The following is an 18,643-nucleotide window of genomic DNA, read 5'->3' as shown; positions in this document are numbered from 1 at the left end:
TTGTACAGAAATGTTCTGTCAAGATGTTTTGGCAAAAGGCGCACGCTGGATTTGGAAGGATGCCATCACCGGAATAAAATTAAATGTAATATATAGGCCCATGCGTTGTAATTACGAGTAAACGGGCGATGTTCTTCCTCTGGATCTTCGTTTAAATTGGCATCGTCAGCTGCTGGCTGTGTCCTTAAAAAGACATGCTGGCTTGCTTCCTTTGAATACGCCATGACTTTATGATAACTCAGCTACAGGAATGAAATGTTAGGAAGCAAGAAGTTCAGTCAAGGGTGCGGGGACCTGCGAGTGACAGAAACCCCGAGCATTGACTGTGGCAGGGTTCCATGGCAATGTTCCGAAAGCCCATTATTCCGACAGCCCGCTGTTCCGAAATTGTGAGCACAGCAACTCGAACCACTATAGCCATGGACGGATTAAGAAACCACGGGCCCCTGGGCCTGGACATGTTGAAGGGCCCCCCCCACCCCCAACGGAAAAAAATGTGTGCGCCCGCAAAACACGCACGCACGCACACGCACACACAAACACAACCAATGTGTTGGATTTTACGGTCGAATTACGTAGATAATTTGGCTATTGTATTGTAACAGGTCAAAGTTTACAAACTTTACTTACATGTGACAGGGCAACGGCCGAGTGATTCTTTTCCAAATTGAAACTGATTAAGACCTACCTGAGGGGCAGCATGGGGCAGGAGAGGCTGAATGGGCTGGCTATCCTGTCCATTGAAAAATCAAATCATGCATCACCACTTTTATGTTTGAAAGGCGTCGTTCGGCAGGTGTAGCCTACTGTGCCTGCTTGTAGGTCTTGACTTTAGGATTCTGCGCCTAAACTAGCATTATCGTATCGTCTCATCACATGATCAAATAGAGACTTGACATTGGACAACAAGATACATATTACCCAGCAATCATCATTGCATATCTGTATATGACAAAAATAACAAAGAAAATAAAAAATTATTAATTTAATTGAATCGGTTTTTTAATAGTTTCTATAGTGTATGTACGATAAGCATATCATTTTGTTATAGATTGCTACTGACGATTTCCCCCTAAAAATGATGAAAACCATGACAGAGACAGGTTTGCCATTTTGAGGGGATAAATAGCATAAGGTATCCTCAGTTGTCCCAAAAAAGTCATGCTTGATCACTGTCGCATTACAGTAGCTTTTTCTAACACAGCACAGGTACACTCAATTAAAGCCATTAGCAAATGAATAAAATACACCTTTTTCAACCACAAATAAGAGATACATAACAGCGACTTCACACAGAGGCTCTGGCCTAGGGGCCCCCTGAGCTCATGGGCCCCTGGGCCTGGGCCCGGTAGGCCCGTTCGTTAATCCATCCCTGACTATAGCACACGCACATCCCAATGAATGACACAATCATAAACATATAAATGCATTTATTTGACAAGCATGAACTTTAATTCAGAATATTATTATACACACATGGCATTTGCATCGCGATGATACAAAAATACTTTTATGATAGCCAACGCATGCATGCTTTGTCAGTGCTTGACAAGATCTGCGTAAGGTCCTGCGACAATCTGCCGGTGTTTTCCTACGCATGAGTGGTAGCCTACCCCATATTCAAAAGCAGAGTAGGCTAAGTTAACAAATATTGCCTAAAAAAAAGTTATATACATGATGCGTCTCCACTCCACTGCGCAAACAAAATGCTGTGTGTGTTTTGTGCCACTTAAAATATTTCTAAATTATGCCAGTGGGACTATTTTTCGGAATATTGAGATTTCGGAATATCGGGCTTTCGGAACCGTCCCCCTGTGGCAGTTGGTTTGAGGTTTATGGTAGCTAATATTTTAATTTAAGAGCTAATAGCCTACACTTGGCGATTTAAAAAGTAATCCCTTCGTGATCAATGTATGTAACTGTGAATGTGTTTTGTGAATGTGCATTGTATCTGAATAGTTACCCTACTCATATTTTGTATTCTGAACATGTAACGCCGATATGTAGCCTACTCCGTTACTTTCCAACACGGTTTACAATATACAAAATAAAGTATATGTCGTGTGGGTCCTGTGTTTTTATGAGATGTCTTATATGTTTATGGTTTATGCAGAACTTGTGCTTGAATGTTGGGAGTGGCTTTGTATGTTTACTGTGTAATATGAACTGTACAGTACCCAGCATGGGGTCCATGCTTTCTCCTGCCCTGTCTTTTACCCTCTCATGGCCAGACTGATCCGCTGATTAACTAATAAGACACAGCTGTAGGCATTCAGTGGGGTTGGGTGGCCACGGCACAGATTGGCTGAACAATAATTGCCATGAGGATAAAAAGACTTGCAGCGGTGAGATGCGGGAGACGGGATATAGGATTCCACGACAGAGCCAAGGCGATGGGCTGCAGGATCCGCGGCTGTTATCTGCACCACTGCCATTGCCGCCGCAGACTGGTACAACGCCGACTACAACGCCTGGGTCCCGAGGGAGCGCGAGTTGGGAGACATCTAAACAGATATATTGTTCGGCGCTCTCAAACGTATCCACAGAAACGTTGGTTTAAACGATCAATTACAGTGTGAGTAGGCTGTCGTGGTTGTTGGCCAGTGATAGCTCATGGTTTGTTTGTTATTCACAGATTCAAAAGCAGCACGAAACCAAACTACCGAATTGTAATAAAAGTGATAATTTTTCTAGACCAAAAATCCGTCTCTGTTGTGGTGTGTCCTGCGGAGCTTGTATGGGGGGCCAAAATCCATCGCCCAACGGAGGGCGCAGTTTTTCCAGTGCAGACAGGGGGCCGACGAAGGGGTAGGCGCCTTTACACTCCGTCTCCACGGATTACATCACCAGTGGCAAGCCGCAGACCCAGGCCCAGCCGAAGGAGACGACGAGATGCTTCGGGCCCAGTTTGCAATGGGTCTTCAACCAAGCACCATCCAGCAGGAGCTGCAACGCCAGCTGCGGCGCCGACCCGATATGTCCTTCACCGCCACTTGCACCGAAGCCAAAGCCCTTGAGAGGGAAGTAGACCATGGAGGCGTTCAGGTCTGCCGGGTGAACGCCCCAGGTCCTGCTGCTCCAACGGGGCCTGCTGCTCCCACAACGGCCGACTCTTCCTGGCAGCAGTGGAAGGAGTCCTTCAAGTTGGAACTCCAGCAGGAACTAAAAGAGCAGCTTTCTGTGCTGGGCAAGGCCCTGGCAGAAGACTTCAGGAACCTCCAGGGCCACCGAGGGAAGCGGGACCACGGCTGCTCTTCAGAAGCCCTCGCTGGTAGGAGACTGCCCACAAGTAGAGGTTAGTGTGCGTGGTAAACAGATACCCTGTGTCTTAGACACAGGATCACAAGTATGCTCACAAAATAAGGTGATTTAGTTATTCCTTTTTTCAGAGACACTTTGGGATACAATTCATGACGCTAGCGAAGTCCCTTGGCTCACTCTGAGGGCAGCAAATGGCCTGACTATCCCCTATGTGGGATATATCCTTCTAGATTTTGAGGTGGGCGGGGTCCAGCTGGTTGATAAGGGGTTGTGATTGTGAAGGATTCATGCCTTGGTTCTGATTATGGGATACTAGGAATGAATGTCATCTCTGACTGTTGGCAACAGGTATTCCAAGGAATCCATCCCGGAGAGGCAGCATTCCGAACCACCAGTAACCCAACCGCTGGGAAAAGCCTGGGCTCAGGCATTTGCTACATGCCGCGGCGGACCTTGGTATCAGGGCCTGGGCCCTATCTCGAGGGGGTTGCCAAACTAGAACCCCAGCCGCCAGTCATCCTCCCTCCAGAGATGGAAGTGATGCTGTGGACCAAGGTCCCCCAAGGCAGTGGTCATCCGGACTGCTTGGTGATGGTGGAAGATCTGGATGATGGCGACCAGGAGTGGCGGGTGGCAAGGACCCTCGGCTGGCTACGTCAGGGGCATGTTGCTGTGCGCCTTTGCAACCCCAACCCTTTCCCGGTTCAACTCCCTCTGGGCCGCCCACTTGCTGCTGTGAGCCTGGTGTCGTCCGAAGATGTGCAGGGTCGGAGCAAAATGGTGCTAACCAACCCAGAGCCGACCGCGGTTGAAGTGGCTGTACAACCGGTCCAGGCAGAGACCACGCATGAGCACCCAGTCCTGGCCCTACAGGGGGAAGGCCTGACCCAAGAACAACAGAACCAACTGACTGCCTTGCTGCGGAAGTGGTCACCGGTGTTTGCAGCCCATGAGGAGGATTTCGGGTGGACCAATGCGGTATTACACCAGATACCGACAGGCAGTGCACCACCCGTACGGGAGCGGCATTGTCCAATTCCCCCAAAACTGTACTCTGAGCTGCGTACGCTCCTCCAGAGCATGCTGGAGAGTGGGGTCGTAAGGGAGAGCGCTAGTCCCTGGGCTGCCCCGGTCGTGCTGGTGCGTAAGAAAGACGGTTCTTTGCGCTTCTGCGTCGATTACCGTAAATTGAATGCATTAACGCACAAGGACGCCTATCCTCTGCCACGGATTGAGGAGTCCCTCACGACCCTGAAGCAGGCAGCATGGTATTCCACCCTGGACCTGGCGAGCGGGTATTGGCAGGTCGAAGTGGATCCTCTCGATCAAGAAAAGACCGCGTTCACAATGCCATTGGGCTTGTACCAGTTCGAGAGGATGCCCTTTGGCCTGTGCAATGCCCCCGCCACATTTCAGCGCCTAATGCAGCGTTGCCTTGGCAACCAGGTAAACGACTTCTTATTGGTTTACCTGGATGATGTCATTGTGTTCTCTTCCTGTTTTGACAGTCATCTGGACCACCTCGAGCAGGTCTTTGAGCGCCTTCAAGCTCATGGACTTAAGCTCCAACCCCACAAGTGCCATCTCTTCCGTCGGGAGGTCCGATACCTGGGCCACGTTGTCAGCGGACGTGGAGTGGCCACCGACCCAGAGAAGACAGCTGCGGTGAAAGAATGGCCTGTCCCCAGCACGGTGAAGCAGGTGTGGTCGTTTCTGGGCTTCGCAGGCTATTACCGGCGGTTTATCCCTGGCTTTTTGAAGATAGCCATCCCTCTCCACCGCCTGCTCGAAGGCACTACCGGAGCCAAGTTTGCTGCTGTCCAGTGGACAGGGGACTGTCAGTTGGCTTTTGACAGATTGAAGACTGCACTGTTGGAAGCGCCAATCCTGGCCTATGCGGACTTCAACCTGCCCTTCCGTGTGTACGTGGATGCAAGCCTGAGCGGGTTGGGTGCCGTGCTGTCTCAAGTCCAAGATGGGCAGGAGCGGGTGGTTGCCTACGCGACCCGCAGCCTGCATGCAGCTGAGCGTAACGACCAAAACTATAGCTCGTTCAAGCTGGAGCTACTGGGGCTCAAGTGGGCAATCACCGAAAAGTTCAAGGATTACCTCTGGGGGGCAGAGATCGAAGTATTCACTGACAACAACCCGCTGGTGCACTTGGCAACGGCAAACCTGGGGGCCACAGAGCAGCGGTGGGTAGCCCAGCTCGCCAATTATAACAATGTTGTCAAGTATCGACCAGGTGCCAAGAACGGGAATGCAGATGCCCTTTCCCGGCTCCCAGGGGAAGCCAGGGTGGCTGCAGTTCAGACTGGCCCAGAAACACTGCCTCCCAGGGACAAAACCCCATTAGGTGCAGCAGAGGCCAGCGAGGCCGTGCTCACTGCCACTCCACCTAGTCAGTGGAGGGATGCACAACAAGCCGACCCTGACCTGCGGCAGTTGTATGATTGGAAGAGGCTGAATTCCTTGCCACCCAGGGAAGCACGCTCTACCCTTACCCAGCCGGTCCAGAGACTGCTTTCCGACTGGGCCCCGATCGAGATCCGAGATGGAGTCCTGGTGCGGCAGACGAAAGAGCCAGGTACCGGGATGGACGTTCATCAAGTCCTGGTTCCAGGTGGCGAAGCCCAAGGGCTTTGGGCCCAGTACCACCGAGCCTCAGGGCATGCAAGCAGCGAGCAAACCCTGAGCCTTCTACGACGGAGATTCTATTGGCCAGGCATGGTCACCGACAGCAACACCTGGACCAAGAACTGTGTGGAGTGTGCAATCAGCAAGGCCGGCCCTGAGGTGAGAGCCCCCCTACAGTCCATTCAGTGTACCTATCCATTTGAAATAGTTGGATTGGACTATTTGTCGTTAGGGAGACCAGCTGACACTTATCCCTATATCCTTGTCTTTACTGACCTGTTCTCTCGCTATACAGTAGCCGTGCCGACCCGTGATCAGACCGCCCTCACTACGGTGAAGGCCCTGTGGGAAGCATTCATCCAGACATTTGGCTGCCCGGAGAGGATCCTGTCAGATCGAGGTGGTGCTTTTGAGTCAGAGCTCATGCAGCAGTTTTGTGCCCTGTATGGCTGTGTCAAGAGCCGGACGACTCCGTACCACCGCAGGGAAACGGGGCTGTTGAAAGGTTCAATCAGACCTTGTTGTCCTTGTTGAGCTCCCTGAATGCTGATGAGCAGTCCCAGTGGCCAGCCAAGATGCCTGCACTAGTGCAGGTGTATAACAACACCTGTTAGAAAGGCCAGAGACGGTAGAAAATTGCGCATGCGCAGAGATCTGTTCCTCAGCACATCTCGTGATTTGGTCAGGTCGCGGCAAAACACCACAGGAGACGGCACGGTGTTAGTTTCACTATGCCTATTCAGTTTAGTAGTAAAAGTCATTATTGTGACTTCCGGGTTGGTGATGGCGTGAGTAGGTAGACGGTGAAGTGGCTCCCGAGTTTTTAATTTATTCTTGATTATTTACCCCATTCATCTTAGAAATATCAGTCAATGTTGTAAGTTTAAGTCATTTTCGACAAACCAGCCGACATTTATTATGTCAAACAAGCAGTCTCGTCGCCTAAAACCGAGTGATAAAGAAAGTGCTTCTGTGACCACCAGCCAGACTAGCCGAGCTAACATGGAGCTAGCTGAACAGTTTGAACAACTCCGCTCAGGGCTGCTTTCAGAGCTAACCCAAGCTATCCATGCGGTTATAAGGAAGGAGCTAGACACAGCTTTGGCTCCTCTCAAATCAACTCTGAGTGAAATAAGTTCCCTGTACGAATCACACGAAGAACGGATCTGTGCAATTGAAGCTACTCTCGACCAAAGTGAACAGAGGCTTGTTCAGGTTGAGGCTAAGCTAAACACTGTTCAGACTGAGAATGCCTGGTTGAAGGAGAAAGTTGACGATTTGGAAAATCGCTGGCGCAGGCTCATCTTAAGAGTCGTGGGCATTCCTGAGAGGGTGGAGGGGTCCAACCCGGTTGCTTTTATGACTCATTTTTTCGAAGAAATATTTGGAAAAGATTTTTTCCCGACCCCTCTTCTTCTCGCTCGTGCACACAGACTGGGGCCAGCCAAGTCAGAGGCAAACGGTAATCAACGCCCAAGAGTCTTCATCGTTGTATTCCACAACTTCCAAGACAAGCAGCGGATCATCGTTCAGAGACGTCAACGGGAAATGGAATTTCGTGGCAACAGAGTGTTTCTCCACGAGGATGTCAGTGCTGAACTGGGACGCAAGCAGGCAGCATTCAAGGAGGTGAAGGCTCTGCTCTACGCAAAGAGGGTCAAGTTCAGAATGGTGTACCCCGCCCGCCTCCGAGTGTTGTTTAACTCGAAAGAGTTGCATTTTGATACACAGAGTAAGGCGATGGCATTCTACCGCGAGCACTGGGGCTCTGTTGCCTCTGATTCACCTGCATCCACTGAGGCTTGAGGTAGGCTATTCCATGCTGTCATTTGAATTGATCACACTTTGGAAATTAAGTTGGACTGTCTTGTTTGGACATTAAGTTGGACTTATCAATATAAATATGGCCAGTGCCTTTTTTCTCCCAGTTCATTTAAAGCCATCAACTGTTTGGGGTTCTATTTTGATGCATGACTTTGGGAGCCACTCCAGTGGCATTTGTATATTTTTTTATATATATAATAAATATATTGTTTCTTAGGAAATGTCAATCGGAAGGTCTGTAGTTTGGTTAAGCCTGCGATGCTCCTCAGGTTCATTAATAGAGGAGGATCTAGGAAAGTGTTATTGTTGTTGTTCATACTGTTGTGTTTATTCTTTGAATTTGTTTTCTTTTCCACCCCCCATTTTTTCATTTTTCATGTGTGTTACCCCAGGACACACGCCTTTATCACAGTCCCATTTACTTCAGCTTTATGTAAGGCTTTGGAGAGCACATGTCTATTTACACTATGATCTTACCGCCCCCTCAAGTTTCTGTAATATACTGTACAATCCCTTTTGCCAAGACACATTGATATGGTTACTTCTTCTGATAGATTGATCAGTAATTCAGTCGTACGCTTTGTCTCGTGGAATGTTAAGGGGCTGAATGGATCAGTCAAACGAGCCAGAGTTCTTTCGCACCTCAAATCTTTCAATGCCGATATTTTATTTTTACAAGAGACACATTTACGGTTAAAAGATCACATTCATTTGCGTAAAGCTTGGATTAGCCAAGTGTATCACTCCAGACATGATGGTAGCTCAAAAGGCGTTGCTATTCTCATTAATAAGAAGGTACAGTTTACACCAACAGAGATCATCACCGACCCCTATGGTCGTTTTGTTATAATCAGTGGCTGTCTTTACCAGACCAATGTTCTTCTAGTCAATGTTTACGCTCCTAATTGGGATGACACAGAGTTTGTTAATAAGCTTCTGTCCTCGCTCCCATAAACTTGGACACTCACAAACTGATTCTGGGAGGTGACTTAAATTGTGACATCAACCCTACTTTGGATAGGTCATGTTCAAAGAGATCTTCGCCCTCAGGCAATGGCAAAGGCATTCACAACATTTATGGAGCAGAAGTGGCTGTATTGATCCATGGCGGCTTCTTAACCCAACTTTGAAGCGGTTTTCTTTCTTCTCCCCAGTCTAACCGTTCTTTTTCTCGCATAGACTATTTTCATCGACAGCCTCATTTATTCCTTCAATTAAATCTGTTGACTACTCAACCATCATTATCTCTGATCACTCCCCTGTTGTTCTAGACATTTCTTTTGCTCTGAATATAAAGCAACGTCCATTATGGAAACTAGATCCCCTTATACTGTCAGATGAAGACTTTTGCCGCTGTCTGGCAATCAACATAGATGTATATATCAGCACAAACAAAAAGGAGAACACTTCATATTCATTACTGTGGGAATCGCTCAAAGCTTTCCTCAGGGGGCATATTATTTCATATGTGGCATTTACCAAAAGGGAACACTCTAAGGAAGTCTTAAGCTTAACTGACTCTATACATAAACTTGACCAGCTCTATTCAGAATCCCCCAATGCTGAGTTACATAAGAAACTGATAGAATTGCAAGCCAAACTGAACATTCTAACTACAAAACACGCAGAGCAACTTCTACTAAAAACCCGTGGGACCTCCTATGAATATGGGGATAAATGTAGTCGTTTACTTGCTCACCAATTAAAGCGGCAGACTGCATCTCGTCTTATCCCCCAGGTTAAAGATGAGCTAGGTATTTTAGTTTCAGACCCAAAACACATAAATTATATATTTACTTCCCATTTCATCTCACTCTATTCTACAGACTTCCCCACAGACATAACACCCATGACAGCCTTTTTGAATAATATAGAGGCCCCCTCTCTTGATCAAACAGTTGTTTCATCACTTGAGCGAAAGTTGGAGATAGGGGAGATCATTGGAGCCATTATGGCCATGCAGAATAACAAAGCTCCCGGCGTGGACGGATATGGTATAGAGTTCTATAAAAAGTTTAGGGACCAGCTTGCGCCACTTCTCCTGAAAGTTTTCAATGAATCTTTAGATAGGGGCTCTTTGCCACCCACTTTTTCTCAAGCGTCCATTTCACTTCTTCTCAAGAAAGACAAGGACCCCACTCACTGTGGATCCTATCGTCCAATATCTCTCTTGAATGTGGATGCCAAGATTCTAGCTAAAGTTTTAGCCCACCGCCTGGAAGATCCACTCCCTAAAATTATATCCGAAGATCAAACAGGGTTTATTAAAGGTCGACACTCATTTGCAAACATCCACCGCCTGATTGATATAGCATATACAAAAAATACAGTTGTTGTGCCCGAAGCAGTTATTTCTCTGGATGCTGAGAAAGCATTCAATAGGGTTGAATGGCAGTATTTATTTGCAGCTTTGGAAAGATTTGGTTTTGGCGCCACCTTCATTAAATGGATTAAGCTTTTATATAAAGATCCCCAAGCGTGTGTACAAACCAATGGTTTGCGGTCAACTTTTTTTCATTTAACAAGAGGCACAAGACAAGGCTGCCCACTTTCCCCACTTTTATTTGCCATTGCAATCGAACCACTTGCCATAGCCCTGCGAACTACATCAGCATTTCAGGGCATATTTAGAGGGGGAGTTGAGCACAGGGTCTCACTATATGCTGATGACTTGTTGATCTATGTTAGTCACCCAGCCACGATTGCTTCCTCTATTGTGTCTATCCTAGAGGAGTTTGGAAGGTTCTCAGGATATAAGCTCAATCTGCAGAAAAGTGAGTGTTTTAAACTCAACTCTCCAGTTCCTTCCAGGCTAGTACCCTCCTTTCCTTTTCGCCTTTCTGAAGGTGGGTTCAAATATTTAGGAATTCATATTACCAAATCTTTCACTTCTCTTCATGCATCTAATTTAACAACATTAGTTAACCAAATGAAGGATGATTTTAAAAGATGGTCTGCTCTACCACTTACTCTGACGGGTCGTATTAATATAGTGAAGATGACTGTGCTCCCAAAGTTTCTATATGTATTTCAATGTTTACCTCTTTTTCTCACTAAATCATTTTTTAAAACAATTAGTCAAGCTGTGAACTCATTTATATGGGGCAACCAAGCACCCAGAGTTAAGAAAGACCTTTTACAAAGGCAGCGTTGTGTTGGCGGACTTGCTTTGCCCAGCTTTATCCACTACTACTGGGCTGCAAATATTCAGAAAATAGTCTGTTGGCTACACTCTCCTCATATAAGCTGGTGTGTTCTAGAGGAACAGTCATGCAAACAATCTAGCTGTTTACTGTTTTAAAGACCTTTATAGTTCTAAAACACTGGATAGTTATGAGAATCTACAGAGATTACATGACCTTCCAAGACAACTGTTTTTTCAATATCTCCAAATACGGCATTTTCTCAAGGCTAATTTCCCCTCCTTTCCCTCCCTGCCTGAGCAGGGACTCTGGGAAGACATAACTCTTTTAAAACCAGAAAAAGGAATTATTTCAAATTTATATCAGAAATTGCTTTCTTTGGAAAATCACAACTTGGCCAAATTTCAGGCTGGCTGGGAGGAGGAGTTAGGAATGGAGTTGGGTGATTATTGGGACCATGCACTGGAAAGAGTTAATTCATCATCGTCCTGTGCTCGCCTCGCAGTCATTCAGTTTAAAGTGCTACACAGAGCTCATTATAGTAAGGCAAAACTGGCGAAAATATATCAGGGGGCTGATGCTAGCTGTAGCAGGTGCTCTTTTTCACCTGCAAATCTTACCCACACATTTTGGTCCTGCCCTTCTCTTGAAACATATTGGTCTGGAGTGTTCAAAATGTTATCTGAGGCTCTTAACATCACCATTGATCCAAGTCCTTTAATCGCAATATTTGGTGTTCCTACCGACACAGTCACTAAAGCTCAATCGGATGTTATTGCATTCACTTCACTGCTTGCCCGCCGTAGAATTCTCCTTATGTGAAAATCCACCACACCCCCATCGAGTGCCCATTGGCTGGAGGATGTCATGCTCTTTCTCAAACTGGAAAAAATTAAATTTACTTTGAGAGGGTCCATGAAGAATTTCTACCGGAGAGGGCAGCCTATTATTGAATATTTTGACAACTTAAAGGAATTAGAAACAGGGTCCATTTAGTGTACCCTGGCCTTCCACACTGTCTGAGAGTGTGCGGTAATTGTAATAATGCTCTCAAACGCCTATTCACATTCGCGATACATAGGCATCCAGGGCTTAGGATATAGGTGTGTGTGTTTTTCTCTTTATTATTCTTACTACTGTGGGGGTTTGCATTTTATTTTAATTTTAATTATTTTGTATTATTATTATTATTTATAGTATAATTATTATTATGTGTGTTGTTTTCTTTTTCTTTTTCCCCTTTGTACATTCATCATACTAGTTCAGGGTATCGTTGGATGATGTCATTTTTGTTGTTTGATTGTCAAAAAAAAAAAAAAAAAACTTGGAGATTGTACCATTAATGCTTCCCATTCTACTCTGTATACCACCAATTTCCATCAATAAATAAATTTGTTAAAAAAAAAAAAAAAAAGTTAAAGGAAAATTAAAAGTGATGTATATGAGTAAAATGAGTTAAAAACAATAAAACTCTGTGAAATGAAAAAAAAAAAAAAAGTCATTACTGTTTCACATTCCTGTCAGACATGTTTGTGCGTCACTGACGAACTGTAAGTCTGTTTTTTTCCTATTATATAGTGTACGTACTTTAATGACGTTTGGTTTAGTTAGCAGCTAGTACGTTAGTGTTAGTCTAAACGGCTAGTCTAAACGTAGTTTAGTTGAACTATTATTAATGTTAGGGAGTATGTTAGACCTGTGTGATATGTGTAAGCTTTCTTGTATTATTATTTGTAGCGTGAGTGAGTATTCTATTCCTACCGCGAGGATGCACGTTAATGGCATTTCAGTTATATTTCTAGATTACTAAAACGGACGTAAATGACCAGTAGATGGCAGTATAACTACATAATAATCACCACTGTTTTACTGTAGTTACCTATTTGCTGTGTGTCTGAGATATATATATATATTAAGCCTTTATGTTAATGTTGTTTATGCATGCTGATGTATAATTTGTACTTAATTCCCTTTTTGATAGACCACAAACACAAACAGAAACACAAAGATAAAGATCCTTGAGTTTCACTGAATATGCCTGAGTCCTGTGTATTACTGTGCTGCCTACATTAGCCACCCATATTCCCAATCCCATAAAACTGCATTCCGACTCCAGAGGTGTTCTTACAGACACACCAGGGCGACATCACCATACCGGAACCATCAACCTATACAGTCCTTTATTCAGTTAGTCAGTTTTACAACACCATTCATAGTTCCACCGGGCTGACTCCTCATTTTGTGGTGTTTGGCAGACACACCAGGCTCCCCGTGGACTTGTGTGTGGAGGCCCACTTGCCCCAAAAGCGAGCCACCCTAGATGGGTGGGTCTCTTACCACCAGCAGGCCCTGACCACAGCCTACCAACAGGTCCAAGCACGCACCAAGCAGAGTCAAGCCTGGGACCAGACACGCTACAATAAGAGAGCTCGGGCTGCCCCATTGCTGGGGAGCGAGTCCTCATACGGAACTTCAGACGACGGGCCCGGGGAAAGCTCGAACCCAGGTGGGTTCCTTCACCTTTTGTGATTCTTTCTCAGGTGCGGCCTGGACAACCAGTTTACTGTATCCGGCCCGAAGGGAAGGAGGGTCCAGTTCGCACTCTCCATCGGAACAACCTGCGTCCCTGCCCTGCTGGGCTCCAAGGGCCACCCACCTCCTCGCCCAGTGATGCCCCCAGGCCAACCAGGGAAGAGAGAGACCCGCCACCCCGATGGCCAGTGCTGGGAGTATACCCTCCTGTGCCGATGCCAATATCTGACCTGGACGCCGCGCCTTTTGACCCAGTGCCAGTCCAGGAAGCTATACCTGAGCCTCCTACTGAGGCCCAGGAAGGGGAGGAGAGACGGGGGGAGTCGTTGCCTCTGGTCAGGCGGTCACAGCGGCCTAATTTTGGGGTACGTCCGCAACGTAATCAGCCGTGGGGTGGCTCGGGACGACCAGCATTTTAGTAGGGGGGGATTATGTCGTGTGGGTCCTGTGTTTTTATGAGATGTCTTATATGTTTATGGTTTATGCAGAACTTGTGCTTGAATGTTGGGAGTGGCTTTGTATGTTTACTGTGTAATATGAACTGTACAGTAGGCTACCCAGCACGGGGTCCATGCTTTCTCCTGCCCTGTCTTTTACCCTCTCATGGCCAGACTGATCCGCTGATTAACTAATAAGACACAGCTGTAGGCATTCAGTGGGGTTGGGTGGCCACGGCACAGATTGGCTGAACAATAATTGCCATGAGGATAAAAAGACTTGCAGCGGTGAGATGCGGGAGACGGTCGGAGGAGAGTTGACGGAAGCAGGAAGTACTGGATTGCTGACGGTCAACACGCGGAAGATTTGAATCCCAGACGGTAGAATCAAATTAAACTATTCAGTGAATGTAAAGTGGATAATGGCTGCGGACTCAGACGGTTGTTTATTGAATTTTGATAATGAAAACGGTGATGAAATGTTATGGGAAGAAGTTAGGAAAAAGACGAAAGTTAGGCAAAGATCAGGTAGTAGTAGTGATGAATCTGTAGAGACGGTGGTCAAAAAGAGTAAGGCTGATGGCGGATCTTTGAATGCTAAATTACAGGATGAAGTGTGGAAAGTAATTATAGTATTTGAGCAAAAAGAAGGACCAGATTTACACCCGATACACATTACGAAGGCAATAGAGAAGGAAATAGGCAAGATTAAGCATGCACGACTCATGGGAAATGGGAGAATCCTGATTTTTGCAAACTCTGAAGAACAGCAAAAAAACATTCTTAAGAAAGATACTCTTAACAACCTTAAGATGACTTCCCACATTCCAGGTAGTACAACTAAGGCAAGAGGGGTCATATCAGGGATTCCAACTTCAGTTACCATTGAAGAGATTAAAGAAAGTTTGAAACAATATGACTTAGTGGAAGCTAAACGGTTGATGAATGGAAAGGAGAAAACTGAAAGTTTGTCTGTCTTATTATGTTTTAAGAAGGAGCTGCCTGTTAGAATTCAAATGGGTTATATATCCTACCTGGTACGACAGTATATCCCACCTCCAATAAGATGTTATAAATGCCAAAGATTTGGACATGTAGCGGTACAATGCAGAGGAAAACATAGATGTGCTAAATGTGGAGGAGAACACGAATATGGGAAATGCGGAGATAAGGCAGTATTAAAATGCTGCAATTGCGGAGGTGATCATAGTGCAGCATATGGTTGATGTGAGAAACAAAAAGAAGCCAGGGAAGTTCAGAAGTTTAAAATTACAAACAAAGTGTCTTATGCTGAGGCTCTTAAGGAAATTGTGAATGAGAAGAAAGATAATAGGTCTGATGTTCCTACCAGTAGTCCAGAGCAAGCGGTATTGAAATCATATACCAGTAGGGCAAGTATAAGCAGAATGAATGAAAGGAATTCCCCAAAAGGAAGAAGTCAGCAGGTCAGTAGACCAAGTACCCCTAACTCAGAAAGATGTGAATGTACAGGAAAAATTTCAGAGGAAACATTACTGGTTAAGAAAAATGACTTCATTGCCTTTATCTGCACAGTGATCAATAGAACAATGCAATATCCTAAGAAAAGTGATAAGATTAAATCAATTGTGGACATTGCAAATGACTTTTTAGGATTTAGAACACAAGCTGATGAAATTCATGAAATGTTGAACCATAAATATGCACAGAATTCTAATTGAAGGAATTATGGTATTTTTCATTCTTCAATGGAATGCAAGAAGTTTAATAGCTAATGGTCAAGAATTTAAAAGATATATTTATGATTTAGAGCACAAACCTGATATTATATGTATTCAAGAGACGTGGTTAAAGCCACATTTAGACTTTGTAATAAAAGGTTACAATAGTATTAGACTTGATAGAGAGAAAGACAGAGGAGGCGGTTGTATAACATTTATGAAAGATGGAATCCCATATAGACACATAGATACAACTAAAGAGCATGAATGCGTGGTAACAGAAATATTTGATGGGATCAGTGGACATTTATGTATTGTTAATTTCTATAATCCATGTAAAGGTCTAACTAATGAGATGTTACAAAGTATTTTTAGGACAAATTATAGAGAAATATGGTGTGGCGACTTTAATGCCCACAACAGTTTGTGGGGTAGCAAACACACAGACCTAAATGGTGAGGCTGTTGAAGAAATGATGAATGATAGAATGCTGGTATGTCTTAATAATGGGGTTGGTACTAGAATTAATGTTTATAAGAATGAAACTTCCTGTATTGACTTAACTCTAGTTGACAGGAAAATAGCTAGTAGATGTGAATGGGAAGTAGATCATGCCACAAGTGTTGGAAGTGATCATTTTCCAATTTTATGTAAAGTGGATATTGAATTTAAGACTGAACAGAAGTACATTCACCAGAAATGGGCCTTCAAAAAAGCTAATTGGAAGAAATATATAGAAATTTGTGATAGTATGGTGAACCAGGTTCCTGAATTAGATCAAACTGTTGACGAAATTAACAATAGTATAAGTCATTTTATACTTGTCGCAGCAAGTCAAAGTATTCCAATTAGTCAGAGTAAAAAGAACCAAACTAATGTTCCATGGTGGAATGAGAAATGTAAAGACTCTATTAAGGACCGGAACAGAGCTTTTAAGGAATTACGCAGAACATTGACAATGGTAAATCTGATAGATTATCAAAAGAAAAAGGCCATAGCTAGGAGGGTTATTAAAGAGGCAAAAAGAGAATCCTGGAGACAGTTCTGTTCAACGATTGGAAGAGAAACTACACTGAATAAGGTTTGGATGATGGTTAAAAAGATGATAGGTAAATACAAGCCTTCTCATATTCCCATTTTAATTGAAGGAGGAAATCAAATTGTTTTAGACACTGAGAAAGCCAAGTTACTTGGTAAAACATTTGCAAACATTCATAAAGGCAATCATTTGGACGATAGATTCAAGAAAAGGAAAGAAGAAATACTGAAAGTAAACAAGGACATTCTGAAAATGAGGGAAGAAAGCATGTCTGCTTTGGATGTGGAATTTAATATAGCAGAACTCAAAATGGCTCTGAATAGCACTGGATATTCTTCTCCAGGAAGTGATAATCTCTGCTATGCTATGCTAAGACAACTTCCAGATAAAGTATTGGAAAAAGTTCTCAATTTGTTTAATAAAGTTTGGAATGAAGGCAAACTACCAAAGGCATGGAAAAAGGCAACAATTCTTCCATTCCCAAAACCAGGTAAGGATCCAAGTAATCCAGAAAACTATAGGCCTATAGCTCTTACTTCACATTTAGGAAAACTAATGGAAAAACTGGTAGTAGCACGTTTAAACTATTTTCTTGAAAATAAGCACCTAATCAGAGAATATCAGACAGGATTTAGGAAGAGTAAATCTACAACTGATGCTTTGGTTATATTAAGTAATGAAGTTGAGAAATCTCTAGTCATGAAAGAATGTATGGTTGCAGTTTTTTTGGACATTGAGAAAGCTTATGATACCATGTGGAGAGAAGGTTTATTGATTAAATTGGAGAGCATTGGAATCAATGGGAAGATGTACAATTACATTTTAGATTTTCTCTCACAGCGCACCCTAAGGATTAAAGTGGGGGATGGGATATCTGAAGAATTTATGGTAGAGAGTGGTATTCCCCAGGGGAGTGTAATTAGTCCAATTCTATTTAACATAATGATAAATGATATATTTGAGAAGCTTGAGAATAACAGTGATGTTCTGCTTTATGCGGATGATGCTGTTATATGGAAGAGGGGAAGGAATTTTTCATATATAGTGAAGCAGATTCAAAAAGAGGTTGAGGTTTTAGAACAATGGGGAGTTGATTGGGGTTTTAAGTTTTCGATACAAAAATCAAAGGTCATGTACTTTACAAGAAAGAAAGTACCTAGAAATTTGAAAATTATGCTCTATAACCAAGAACTGGAAAAAGGAGAGAAGTTCAAATATCTAGGGGTTTGGTTTGATGGTAAACTTTCATGGAAAGTTCATATTGAATATATAGAAACAAAATGTAAAAAAGTAATGAATCTAATGAGGATGGTGACTGGTCATTATTGGGGAGCAGATAGACTGTCTTTGATGAATATATACAAAGCTTTGATTAGATCAAATTTGGATTATGGTTGTATTATATATAGTTCCGCTAGTAAAACTTCCCTAAAGAAGCTAGATAGTATTCAGTTCAAAGCCCTAAGAATAGCCTTAGGGGCCATAAAAACAACACCTACAAGTGCTTTACTGGTGGAGGCAGAGGAAACCCCTCTCAGTTTAAGGTTTATTAAGCTATCAATTACATATTGGGTAAGACTACAGGGAAGTCCTAACAATCCAGCAGTATCGGTGCTCAAGGATTGTTGGGAATACTACAAAAAATCAAGTGGATTTGGATGGAATATAGGAAAGACAGCAGAGCAATATGGAATGAAACAATTTGAATTTAGTCCAGCATTAGTTTTGAGTGGTGTTCCTCCATGGATTCTTCCATCCCCAAAAATAGATACAGAACTATTAAATAAAAAGAAAGAACATCCAAATGATCTGTTTTTTGCAGCATATTGTGAAAATCACCTGAATTCTTCCTATTATGGATTCCTTAAAATATTCACAGATGGATCCAAGGAACCAAGCAGCGGTCACTGTAGTATAGGAATTTATATCCCAGAATTTAAAAGAAAGTATAAATTTAGAATAACTAATTATTTATCTATTTATTCAGTTGAAATGGTTGGAATTATAACCGCATTGAGATGGATCGAAGAAGTACAACCCCTTAAATCAATTATATGTACTGACTCTATG

The sequence above is a fragment of the Clupea harengus genome, chromosome 15 (assembly GCF_900700415.2).
Source record: "Clupea harengus chromosome 15, Ch_v2.0.2, whole genome shotgun sequence".
NCBI lineage: Eukaryota > Metazoa > Chordata > Actinopteri > Clupeiformes > Clupeidae > Clupea > Clupea harengus.
This window is presented reverse-complemented; position numbering follows the sequence as displayed.